General features: G+C 41.2%; 1 long non-coding RNA gene across 1 annotated transcript; it reads right to left on the reverse strand.

The window, feature by feature from the left end:
* Window positions 1–3486: 3486 nt before the first annotated feature.
* Window positions 3487–5097, reverse strand: LOC107052507. The gene is made up of 3 exons (XR_001465016.3): window positions 4848–5097; window positions 4273–4356; window positions 3487–3625 (listed from the first exon to the last, which is right to left on the reverse strand). It is a non-coding gene; the product is annotated as an uncharacterized LOC107052507 (long non-coding RNA).
* Window positions 5098–12891: the final 7794 nt, after the last annotated feature.

Below are 12891 nucleotides of genomic sequence, written 5' to 3' on the forward strand. Positions count from 1 at the left end.
TGTTGTAGTTTGACTTCTGCCTATCATCCTTAAAACAGCAGAATTGTACCTTCTCTTTTTGACAGCTTTACTAAAGTCATCCTCTGAAGGAAGAAGCAATGCCTTGAGTGGCCACATTAATGTTGATGATTTTGCCACTCCAGCAGAGGCAAGCCTTACACTAACAGTACTTTTTGCATCTGCTTTTTGCAAGTAAAATTAAAAGTGAAGCTTGATCCTAGCACCATGAATATTACCAAGTTTGAGCCTGACTATTTCTTTGCTTCACCGCAATAATGAAAATTTTAGCTTTATGCTTTGCAACATCAGTAAAATACACTAGAAGGTTGATGCAGCCTCTACGTAGGTAATGGAAAGGATTTTTTTCATTGATATTAATTTTGCAATAGCTTATAATAAGATGTCTCTCAATGCTGTGGTCACTGGATACGTTAAAGCTTGTTTATTACACAGAAAACTGCAGTAAATCATAGTCAAGTAGCTATCACTGGCAGTAAGTGTCTCGCTCCAATTTATAGGAGGGAGAGGAGGTTCTTTGATGTATGTATACCCGGCGTGAAATTAAGAAACAAAGGTTCAAATATTGGTCCGACCAGTTTATTACAAATGTTAATAAGGGAGATGAAGAAAGGGGAGGACAGACACTATTATGGATTTGGGTAATGGGGAAGGGAAGGTGAGCTATAGAAAAGATAGGAAATGGAAGCAAAGGAATCTTCATAGGTACAAATTAGGGTGACGGGGAAGGGGAGAAGGGCAGTAGAAAAGATAGGAAATAGGAGCAAGGAGTCTCTATAGGGAGCAAGAGGGAGATAGTCACCACTATGGATCCAGCGTGGTTCATGGTTCAGTCATTGCTCTTCAGTAGAAGTGGGCTGTTGAGTGTTGTTGTGTTGATGAGGACAGTAACCACCGTGACGACGACGATGACGATGATGGCAGCACAAACTTATTTATAAGTCCAAAGTGGTTGAGTCAGCCTTTTGGAATGACAGCTTCTGGCTTTTGGATCTCAGCAGGAATTCCTTTTGTTCCTATCTCCCTGGCCTTGCCAGCAGATAAGAGGGAGTATGGAGACGCCCACTAGTATCTTGCCTTCACAAAATACAATGGTATCATCCCCCAATCTCCCATAGCAGACTTTGGTCACAGGACAGATCTTCCACCAGTAAACAGTCCAGTAAACAGTTCTGAGCATTCCCTTGACTCTTGGGCCGAAGGCAAACAGCTCCAAAGAAATGCTTTCAAATGTAAATTGTCCAGATAGTGATGCTGATTGCCACACAGCAGCACCCACCTCTCATCTCCTAGAGTCTTATCACAAGAAATACCTCAGGAAGCAAGCTTTGAGCCAGAAAACAAAGAAGGATTCATACAGTAAGTCCTGCTATCAAAGCAGCTCTGATCTTTTGGAAACTCAGGACACAAATTAAGATATGGCAGTATCTCAGACTGTCCTGGAAACATATCCCACTGATTCTTAGTGCATTAAATAATCACAGTTTAATCTGCCTGCCTGCTTTTAGTCATTCATGTCCGGGAACAAGTTTGCTTTAAATGATGTCTTGCAGCTATTTTCTTTTTGTCTATTCAGCTCATTCAAACTAAAGCAAGAAATCTTCATGCCTAAAGCCTTGTGTAGATTACTATCTGTGCAAAACAGTACAAAGAGCAACTACACTGAAATGCACCACATCTCTCAACAAAATGAGAAACAGTGTGGAGTCTGTTGAAGTGTTAGGAAATTGGTAATTGCCCACTTGAACTCCACTGAGGACTCCTTCAGAGAAGCTGCATCATGGGCCCATCCAAGTGAGAGGGAGAAGTGGGGAGGGGAGGGGAGGGAAGGGGGGGAAGGGAAGGGAAAGGAAGGGAAGGGAAGGGAAGGGAAGGGAAGGGAAGGGAAGGGAAGGGAAGGGAAGGGAAGGGAAGGGAAGGGAAGGGAAGGGAAGGGAAGGGAAGGGAAGGGAAGGGAAGGGAAGGGAAGGGAAGGGAAGGGACAGACTTTTTTTTTTTTTTTTTTTTTTTTTTTTTGTGGACACAAGCAGTGAGTTCAAATAATGATTGAGATCAATAACACCCAAAGTAACATCTGTTTTACTTCATTTTTAACATAATTATATTGTTTTCCTTCTCTTTCTTATATCATTCCTAGTCAGGCAGAGCACAGATTTCAGGGACCGGTGTTCTTATCATTCAATGCAAATTCTATCTATTTCTTTGTGAGAAAATATTCTGATTTAACGAAATAACCAATAGAAAACAGTTCCGTTTGGAACAATGAAGGATGTTTTCCCAGGACTGAGCACCACTGTTTGAGATTTCATTTTTCCAAGCCAGTTCAATGTTTGTATTTTAAGGACTGTAGACAAAAATAGTCACGAGATAAATCAGAGCTTAATAAAAATGAAACAAAACAAAACTCACAAAAATCCAACAAACTTTAAAAAAAAAACTAGCTAAAATTGCATTTGAAATTTAAATTAAATGTCTCCATTTACTATATTAAAATAATGTGATGAAAATTATAAATAAAGCAATGCATTTTTTGCTACCTAAATTTAGTATGAAGTTGATGAAACTGGGAAGCTCTTCACAAAATGGCTGGAGCCAGAGCTTGCTGAATTGATGAAAAAGATTTTTGTAGCCCTGATTTCTCATAGAATGGTTTGTACATGTTACTGTATTTATTTCAGTGTAGTTCCCTCCAAAGAATAATTAAATGAATGCCTGGAAGTTTAAAAAGGATGAATACTTACTCAGTTCTTTGGCCCTGTGCTTACAAACATCTAAACATCTGAAATTTTTCAGTCTTCTATTCACCTATTCCAAATAATACTTTCTTAGCAGTGAAATATTTTTAAAAACAGCACATTTTAAGGGTAAATATACTATTTTTCTTCTCTATTCAGTATATTCAACATAATTCTGCATTACTACCCTTTGGATCTGCCATCCAAAGCAGATAATGAGTGAAGTATTTAATAGATCAGATAATAATAAATGTAATTTTAAAAAAGGTTTTACAATGTTGTCCATGGGAATCTGCATGTTAAATGAGTAAATTTGTGAATGAGTTAATGAGTATTTGTACCCTTTTATTATATCTTTCTGCATGCTAAGAGATGAGTAAAACTGAAAAGTAAATTTTGCACAAAAGTTTTTTTTTTTTTTTTTTTTTTTTGCTGTCTTCAGTGGCTTTTCACTGATGCAGTTCTATTTTGGTTTAAAAAATAAGTGCAGAGTATATATTCAATACAGGATTAAAGCCTGTTATTTAAGTTGAGCCATTTTGCCTTGCTGACTTAATTCCCAATTAGAATCAGGGTTCTAAATCACTGTGATTAAAATTTTTCCACATTATTCTCCATGGAAGCTGCTAGCCATCATCACTGCTGGATTTCCTGCCATGGACAGTTGTGCAGGGACCACCACCCTAATCCTAACCTCCCTCCACACAGGTTCACAACAAATATCAGACAGCAATTGCTTTTGATCAAATCAGTTTGGTTGAATGACAAACCATAAGCTGAAGATAAAATGTCTGCTAGTCTGGTCCTCCTGCTTCCAACTTCCACTTCATCAGCTGTCGAGTCTTCCTTTTTGGTGCATTTTAATGGAATATCTGTGGATAAATTATAAAGTAGAGAAGCACACTAGCAACTTACTGCGCTGCCAGTACTGCACAAGACCTAGCCATGGTCCCTATCTCTATGATGAGGGTTGGGCTATTGAGGGAGTCAAGGAAGAAGCTCATAGAATTTTTTTCTTTCACCCACCATGGCTTTATGAGTACTTGCCTTTGCCAGCCCCAGTGACATTCCTAAAGTAAGGAAGAGGACATATTTTATAGTCAGGTTGGTTATTAGGAAAAGATTCCTCCTGAAATTAGAAGACAATTTTTGACAGCACTCTCCAAAATATGGTTTGAAATTTGTGGGTAGAGCCATGACTTGGTGATCCTTTTGGGCCCCTTTCACCTCAGGATAGTCTGATTCTGTGATTGTACTTCCCTTGGCTGCCTGCAGGGTGTTGTTATGCTGTGCTCCCTCATCGCTATTGTCAGGCACCAGAGTGACTGCACTTGCAGCTAGCCAGGCAGCAGGGGGATAGTGGAGGCCTCCCATCCTCTTGGGACACTCCTGCCACCGTCTTAGTAAGCAGACCCCAGGCATGGGATGTAGAGGGGACTGAACACTGTAACTGGTGCCTGTGACTGTGCCAAGGAGCAACCGTTCCATCTGTCAAGGAAAATGGTGTGGGAGAGCATACCTTGGAAAGGAGCCATCCCCAGGAAAGTAGATCCACTTCATCAGGGCAGAGCCACCACCAAAACTCATCTTGCAAAAATAAAGCCTAAATTGATATCCAAAGTAAGTTGCATGTGGTTTGCAGAAGAGTGTGCATAGATGTCTTCTTATCTCAGAGTGTGATTTTTACATGAACTATGAATTGAAGGATTTATGAGCCACATGGGATAAACATGTGTCCAAAAGATGTGTCCAGCTTTGGAGGTACCACTGTACACATTATCCACCAGTTTGAGCAAATTATTTCACTTAGAAGAACAATGTTGGCTATGATCTCCCAGGGCTCTGATGTTTTACCAAAGATTAGGCCCCATATATTCAGTTATGGAATCTGTAGGGCAGTCTGACAACCAAAGCCAGTCCAACTGATTAATTGCTGCTCAGCCCTTCACATGCCTTTGCAACTGTTTTTGCCCAAATGACAACAGTAGCTCCACATCCAGGTGGCTCCACTTGTAGGCAGCTTGGTGGGGACAGTGGAGACCATCCTGACCCTTTTGGAACACTTTCCATCCTCTCACCAAAGGGACCACACACCTGGGATGAAGAGGTGTCCGGAACCCCTGCAGGTCCCTGTGTCCAAGGGGAAGCCATTCTCTTTAGCAAGCAAAATGACACAGGGGAAACATTCCCAGGAAACAGGCCCTCAGGTCCCCACCTTTCCTCCTCCTTCTAAACTGTGGCAACTCTCAGCCAATAGGCCCCAACTCCCAACACTGCCGTGTTTTGGTCACTGTGGGACAGTTAGAATGACATCACCACTTGGCCTTCTGATGTCACAAGTCATCCCACAGTCTTTGTTCTAAGCTCTATGAATAGGGGTCCCTGTATCCAGAACTCCAGTCACTGAGTGACAGATGCCAGTGACAACTTACCTTTGACTTCAGAGCTGCCAAAGTGCCTTTTCTCCCAAGGAGGCAGAATGGAAGCTGCGCACCTCTGAGCTGATGAAGGTGGACCCACCTGAGACCATTGAGGAGCTGATGGAGGTGGATGCAGAGCCAGAGAAGGAGTTGATAGGGGCAGATCCACCTCTATCAGGGCAGAACCATCACAGAATCATTGCAGTACTGGAGGAGACCCAGACCCCACCCCTACCATCGCATGGCTGATATATATAATGATAGAAGTAATGCCTCCTATCTTATTCTGGTGGCCCATGATGTCAGAGGTGGATGTTGGAAGTATGGCTGCAGAGGTTGAACCCTCCTGACAATATTCCATTACGTGTTGTTGCTGTGTGACAGATGGCAGCAGAGGGGTGATCTGACAAAATGGCATCTTAGATGGAAGTGCGTATGAAGCAAAGGTACGGAATTGAATACCTCCATGCTGAAAAAAATGGCACCCACTGACATTCTTTGGCACTTGTTGAATATTTATGGAGACTAAATAGTGGATGTGAGCAGTGTGGTGGAGGGTGATGCATTTCAGCAGTGGTGACAACAACAATCGATCACCCCTAGTGGTGTAGATTGTTATGAGTGTGGCATGCAGTCTCTTGTTCAATACTGGAGGAAATGCATAGCTAATGGTGTTGAATATGTCGAAAAACAGTGTTTCTCTGCTAAGATTTTTCTCTATCAAATAGTATTATTGCGTTCTTTGTATCATCTGTTGTAGTTCCATGGAAATAAAGGGGGCGTTACTTTCAGAGTGACCTTTGTTAATTCAGCCCAAGACAATTCCTGTTCACTCAACACAGCCCAGGCAAGACAAAAGATTAGACACCCATACTCTAGCTCATCACAGGAGACATCATTAGGGCTTTGTCTGATTGTGCCCTCTGCCCCAGCTGACACAGACAATGCCATAGACAGCTTTTCCTCCAATGTCCAGTATCCTGGAAAGGTCTCAGGTGCTGAAGGAAAGACCTATCTCCTCTTCAGTCAATAGAGTCTGGGCATGGTATCTTTTTTCTTAATCCTTCTCTTGTTAACAAAGGAGCATTTTTGTGCTGAGGTGACAGGCAGCAGGTCACTGAGCAAACTCTATCCGCTCACTTACTGAGACCCATTTCTCCAAACTCTGAGGAATCCAGAGCCATTTGGACTGTGTTGAGGATATATGGGGACTTTTTGTTTGTTTTTTTCCTTTTTAGTATTGCTTTTTTTTTTTTTTTTTTTTTTTGACTTATAGATGAAGTAGCTGCAGAGCTCATGTATTCATTTGCAAGGTCACTTATTCATACTGTCTTTGTTTGTCCCACATATCTCCCTTCTTTATTAGTTTGAACAACAAGCACTTGTTGACCTCCTTATTAATATAAAGAATATATACCAACAAACATGCAAAAACTGAAAAACACATTAATCCACCTATCAAAACAACCTCATGAGTTTTTGACAAGTAGCTTTTGCCCCACAAATAAAAATTTTCCGAGGTAGTTGTCTCATTGCTTGGCAGAGAGATTGGCTACAGTATCCACAGTTCAGTTGCCTCCCTAGGCTTCAGATGGGAGGATACCCAGAAGGTTGTTAAGGATCTGACAAAGCAGCAGTAGACTGGAAACCATCACAGTCCAGCACCTGTGGAAACACAAACATAACCTCTTAGCCTGCTTCCCCCATCCCCTTCCCCTTCCCTTTCCCTTTCCCTTTCCCTTTCCCTTTCCCTTCCTTTCCCTATAGGGAAATTTATTATTATTATTGTTTATATCACTGATGAAGTTACATATTCAGAATCAGAATTATGAAAACCAGGCAGGTGCTGGTAAGATATCAGGATACAAGTGGTACAGTTGTAAATATGTTTGTACACATTATATTAAAGAAGTGAATCCTTGTTTGGATTCCCAAAAGTATCCCATCTTAAGTAACTTAGCCTCCTCAACATCACCTACAAATCAGTAAAATCAGTCAGCCATAGTGTTTTCTTTTAACAGAAAGAAAAAGAAATCTGTTTATAAATGAAAAATTCCCTCTCTTGTAAGAAACACTACCTGCTTTAGAAAATAACAGCTTTAAAATCAGTAACCTGTTTACTGAAGTTTACTTCACATCTGCAAGGCAATGTATTTTCACCACTTTCAGCTGTGCTCCTGCTCTAAAGCATTTGACTGAGTATCAAAGGAACTCAGACATAGCACAACTTCCAAACATACTTCCAGTGTTGTTAGGCCTTCTCAATCTGCATACCACGATCTGTTATCTTAGAATTTTCTGGATCATTGAGCAACTGCTACAACTACAAGGTTCAGAAAAATACACTTCATCAATGCCAACAGCTGGAATGAGTGAGGGTCCAAACACAAGCATATGTCTCAGCAGCAACTTCCCGCTCCCACACGCTGATGATGAGCTCAGAGTGCTTGCGTGGCGGATGAGCCATAGGCGCAGGGTCTGCATGCTCTGCTGCAAGTTGCTGAGCTCCGATAGCTTCTGCTCCAGCGCCTTTTGTTGGGCAGATTCTCTCCAAAAGCCTATCCACAACATGTATTGAGTACTTGTCAGTTGTGCCAAGGTCTTGCAATCACGAGGACAAAGAGCGTAACTTTTCATAAGAGAGGTCAACAGATTACTGGTATAGGAGGAAGAGAGCCTGAAGCCTAAAACCAAAACCACAGGGCAGGTGAGAGCGGAATGCAATCTCTGAACCACATCAAAGACCCCCTCCCGCTCCGCTTCTTTGTGGATCACACGCCAAACATCATGTGGATCAGGGGGGTGCAAGTCTGGTTTCTTCCTCGGGCTCACTAGTCTTGTTGGAAATATCCAAATAATTTTGTCAGGACGGTATCTCTGATAAAAGCAGATTTTATTCGCGATTGCAATGGCGGGCGTCCCACAAGTAGGAGCACCCCTAAGGACTCAATGACAGCTTTTGTACCGTGTTTTCCCCTTTGCTTATCCCCCTTCCCTATTTCCCCATTGGCTGGGTACTCCAGGTTCACAATTTTATCAAAGGTTTACATTTGTTAATTCATGTATTATCTGGTGCCAGTCAGTAGCCATCCTGCTGTCTCCGAGATGTCTCAGTCGTATTGATATGGTGATTTTCTTCAAAGTCTTCGTTAAACAAAGAGCACGGGAGGGGGGGCGGAATGCCAAGCCTTCACGATGTCTCTTCAGGCACTTCCTTGGGCATGTCATGACTTGTTCTCTGGTTTGATAAATCTCGTGCAGGATATTTTTGAAACGTGTATGACAAAATATACATATATACACCTATATAATGAGCATGCATTCCTGGGGAAGGTTCATCTAGAGGATAAGTGATGCAAACTACCGCCTCAGCCCCGCCCCCCAAGTAAAGTAGAAATGACTTGCAGAATCAAACTCTATAACCCGAGGATAGGTTATAAAGCAGGCATTGTTTATTCAGACGAATGTACAGACGCCGAGTGCAAGGGGGATAGCTCCACCTAACTTGCACACCGGTCAACAGAAATGTTACATATTTCTAAGTCAAGTTCATACATATTCAACAGATTACCTTGAACCCTCTACATATTCATTAATTAAATCCCCCCCCCCTCCCCCCGGCGCATGCGTTGTATTCTCCTCTGGGTGGTCGCATCCCCATCTGGTGGTCTCTTGGGATGAAGTAAACCCTCTTCCTCATCACGTCTTCTTGAACTTTAGCCTATGTTTCTCCTCACTATCCTAATTCTTGCAGACAAGACTCATCTCTTCCTCATTATTTTGCTGACAATGAGACTGGGGCCTATTTTTTCCTAGCTCCCTCCTCCGGTTTCCTCCCTATCTTGCTGACAAGGAATAGGGTACCTATGTTTTTCTTGCTGCAAAAGAGTGCTTCTGTGGAATTTAAGCAATAAGCAGAATCCAAGCAGAATCCAAACCCCCTTCTATTCTACTGAAGTAAGCAGAATCCAATCCCCCCCTTCATCAGAAAGACTCCCAAAAGCAACTATGGCAACGGAGAGCATGAAATAAATAAATAAATAAATAAATGATTCTAATGTAGAAACAACATTTAATTCCCATAGTCTGAGGTCTAAAGGGTAAACCCATCTCCAGGGCCCCAGAAGGTCTTCAGCCACAGGGTCAGAAAGTGTAGCTGCAACCCACAGCCTCACTCCGGCTTTGTCCCACGTTTCTGTGTCATAGATCGTAGCCCCATCTACTCCTACATTATGAGAGACCCACACCAAAAGTCGCCTTAAATCGAAGCTTTCAGGCTCTCAGACAATCTTTTTCTCAATTATTGTTGATTTATACTGTATTATAGTGTGTTATCTTACATTCCGATACGATATTTAGAAAATTAGTTTGTTTCTCCTCAGATCATTGCTGCTGTTTTTAATTATTTTGGGGTCCCCTGTTTCCCTTCCTAGAGGCGCGGATTTTGTGAAATCCCTCCGCCCCACTAGTCGCGGAACCAGGCCGGACCAGCCCTTATACCATTTGACACCTTCATAAATGCTGTGACATTGAGCAAATTTATGCAGAATCAGGTTTTATTAATGTTTTTAATGTGGTTTTTTGGAGCACAATGTGTACAATTTGTAGGGGCTTAGAGACAATTCAAGACAATGAAATATTCAACACATGAAATATTCAATGTTATAAAATGTATAGAACTTATTAAAAAAAAAAAGAAAAAGGAAAGAGTATGAAAAATGCTGGACGGAGCTGATGTTATTTACTGTAGTATCTTCTTTACAGCTAGTCATGTGTTAAAACTTGCTGTTGGTGTCAGTGGAACAAATCATAGAATCATAGAATCATAGAATGCCTGGGTTGAAAAGGACCACAGTGATCATCGAGTTTCAACCCCCCTGCTATGTGCAGGGTCGCCAACCACTAGACCAGGCTGCCCAGAGCCACATCCAGCCTGGCCTTGAATGCCTCCAGGGATGGGGCATCCACAACCTCCTTGGGCAACCTGTTCCAGTGTGTCACCACCCTCTGGGTGAAAAACTTCATCCAACCTAAACCTCACCTGTCCCAGTCTAAAACCATTCCCCCTTGTCCTATCAATCCTCTCCATGGTTTCTTGCGTTTGCTATAAGAGCCAATCCAGCTGTTCCAGAGTAGCTAGAGATAAAGTAGTGTTAGAGAAACAGTGACTTATTTATCCTTTTAGAAGCCTTTGTTGACATCATTTGGAGATTTATGAAGTGAAATCTTCTTCATATGAACTACTAAATGGCCTGGCTAGCTCCACACCTGCAAAAGCCTTGAAGAGAGCTGGGTGCAGGTGAGGAAGGTCCAGTGACCTCAGCCAAGATGAGATTTGCAGGTCAAATTAAGGTTTTGGCAAAGACAGGAAAACATCTGGCAGAAAATCTGTTCAGGGTGGGCCTTTGAGCAAGTCTCAGAGAGAGGAAAAAGAGATCTGTAAGAAGCAGAATCAGGGGCTGAGTTTTAAAGAAGAGAGGGAGCATGAAGGAGGGCAAGTATGAGTGAGTTGGTTGGGTAGGAAAGTGCAGTACTCAGGAAATGGAACATTTTAAGACAAAAACTGAAGTTGGAGTGTTTGCATAAAGTAGCAGTCGGGCAACAACGGGACAAAGATATGTATTAGTGACATAGTCTGAAGAGAAGATGTTAGAAAGAGGTGTATATGTAGTTATTGAAGGAATACCTTTATTTAGAGGGGCCGACTTAAGGAAAGAATAGGAAATGTATTGAGTTCAGAAATGCTCATGAGAGATAGAGTGACTTTTGGGCAATTAAAATAAAATAGGCAAAGGAGAAAGAAGCTTACAGCTCAGGGGGAAGATGGACCTACAGAGCAGCAGACAGAACATGGGTGTTCCAACTGAGGCAAGATAGTAGAAGGAACAGAATGTCAGGTGCAAAGCCTGAAGTGGATATAAAACAAATGTATGAATTCAGAGGAAAAAGAATTTTCCAGATAGAGCGAGGGATACACTCCCACTTAGTAGCACTTTATTCTCTTCTACTGTCCACTTGATACTTGCTTTGCCTTTTATTTTAATATCTATTCTTGCCATTTTATCTATTTGTCCATCCATCTACTCTCACTCGTCAGGAAGTAGTTAAGAAGTTCCCTCAGGTTGAACTTAGCATATATTTTAGGCAGAATATTAGTTGCACAACAGATTTCTGATAAATCATAGATGAAGCTCTCTGCTTTTCTACTGATCATGCAGATTTGCCTATGGTTTACCTCCTTGGAAAAATCTCTTTTTGTCTCTTTATTTGAGACAGATGTTTCTCTTCCAAACAATATTGGATTCTTGCGTTATTTTTGTTAATTGCTCTTTACAACTTTTGAAAACCACTGGAAATCCTTCTTCACAGGTCACTGGGCAATGCGATAGAAAGAGACTATTAATGTACAAAGATTAATAAATCTGAACACAATCAATGTAGCAAGTGAGAAGAAATGATGTATCATTGAAAGAAGGCACAAAGTCTATATTTGATTACTGAGTGAGAGCTTCATTCACTGGAAACTACTACCTTTTGATATAAAAGTCTGTGCAACTATTTAATCAAGACCTGACCCAAACTAAAAGGACCTACAGTGACATCAAGAGTTAAAAAAGAAATATATTAGTATTGGAGAAAAAAGAAGGGATTTTGAGAGTGTTTATAAAGTTAGCATGATGAAGATTTGGTGATTCAGAAGCTGATGATCACAGAGGATAAAAACAGTAGTATTTGTAGCTAGTTTGCAGATTAGACTGCTACCAATCTTGAAAATATGGATTAGAGTTACAGAAATCAGTAGGTAAGAGATATGGGACATGAGATATTCTGGAAAGATGTGCTGGTAATTATTCAGCAGCATCTGGTATTGAAACCGTCAAAAATGTTGTTATTCAAATAAGTGAGAATGTGTCTGAAACAGGTGATGGAAACTTCTAATTTTTTTTTATTATTATTATTTTTATTTTTTTAAACAAACAGAATATTGACAATAATAGGACACGGCTTCAGACTTTCAGGGTTTTACAGATACCAACTACTGTTAGAGCAAAATGGGACCTTGAAAGAGGATGTGAAAAATTCAACGCATTAATCAAGAAACAGATGAAGGTGAAAACCAAAAACTTGATCAGAAGATCACACAGTTGAAAGCTGATGAGCACTGTAGCATCTGATGCCCTGGTAGAAAAAGCCAAGAAATGCTGTGACATATCAAAGAAGCAGATAGGTAGTTTGGTAATTACTGGAGAGAATGTGGAAGATGGAAAGCTCATAGAGGATACTACAAGAGAGAAGTGGTAGGACATAAAAGCATTCACCTCAGAAATGGGTGTTTGTCAAGAGATACCTTCCTAGGTAGCAAGCCAGAACTGCCACTGTTACTGCCCTGCTTCCTCTAGCAAAATCAGAGAGGGAGGAAGTCTTATGCAGAGGAGAAAAAGCACTGGGACTGGCTCAAGGCAACAGAGTGTGTCTTTGAGTGCTTCATAAAGCATAGAAAACAACAGTTTCTAACTTGTTTAGAGGGATAGAGTACAGATAATCCCGACTTTAAATTAAACTATCAATAGCCTCTCTTGCATGCATTAACATGAGAATGAATTTGTAGCACATCACAGTGGACATCTGCCTATACCATGTGACAATAGCAGCTCTCGAGAAATGCTGGTGAAAACTGTAATAGTGTTCTCAGAGATGCCAGAGAATAACACCGGGAT

Source organism: Gallus gallus, chromosome 2, assembly GCF_016699485.2.
Source record: "Gallus gallus isolate bGalGal1 chromosome 2, bGalGal1.mat.broiler.GRCg7b, whole genome shotgun sequence".
Classification (NCBI taxonomy): Eukaryota; Metazoa; Chordata; class Aves; order Galliformes; family Phasianidae; genus Gallus; species Gallus gallus.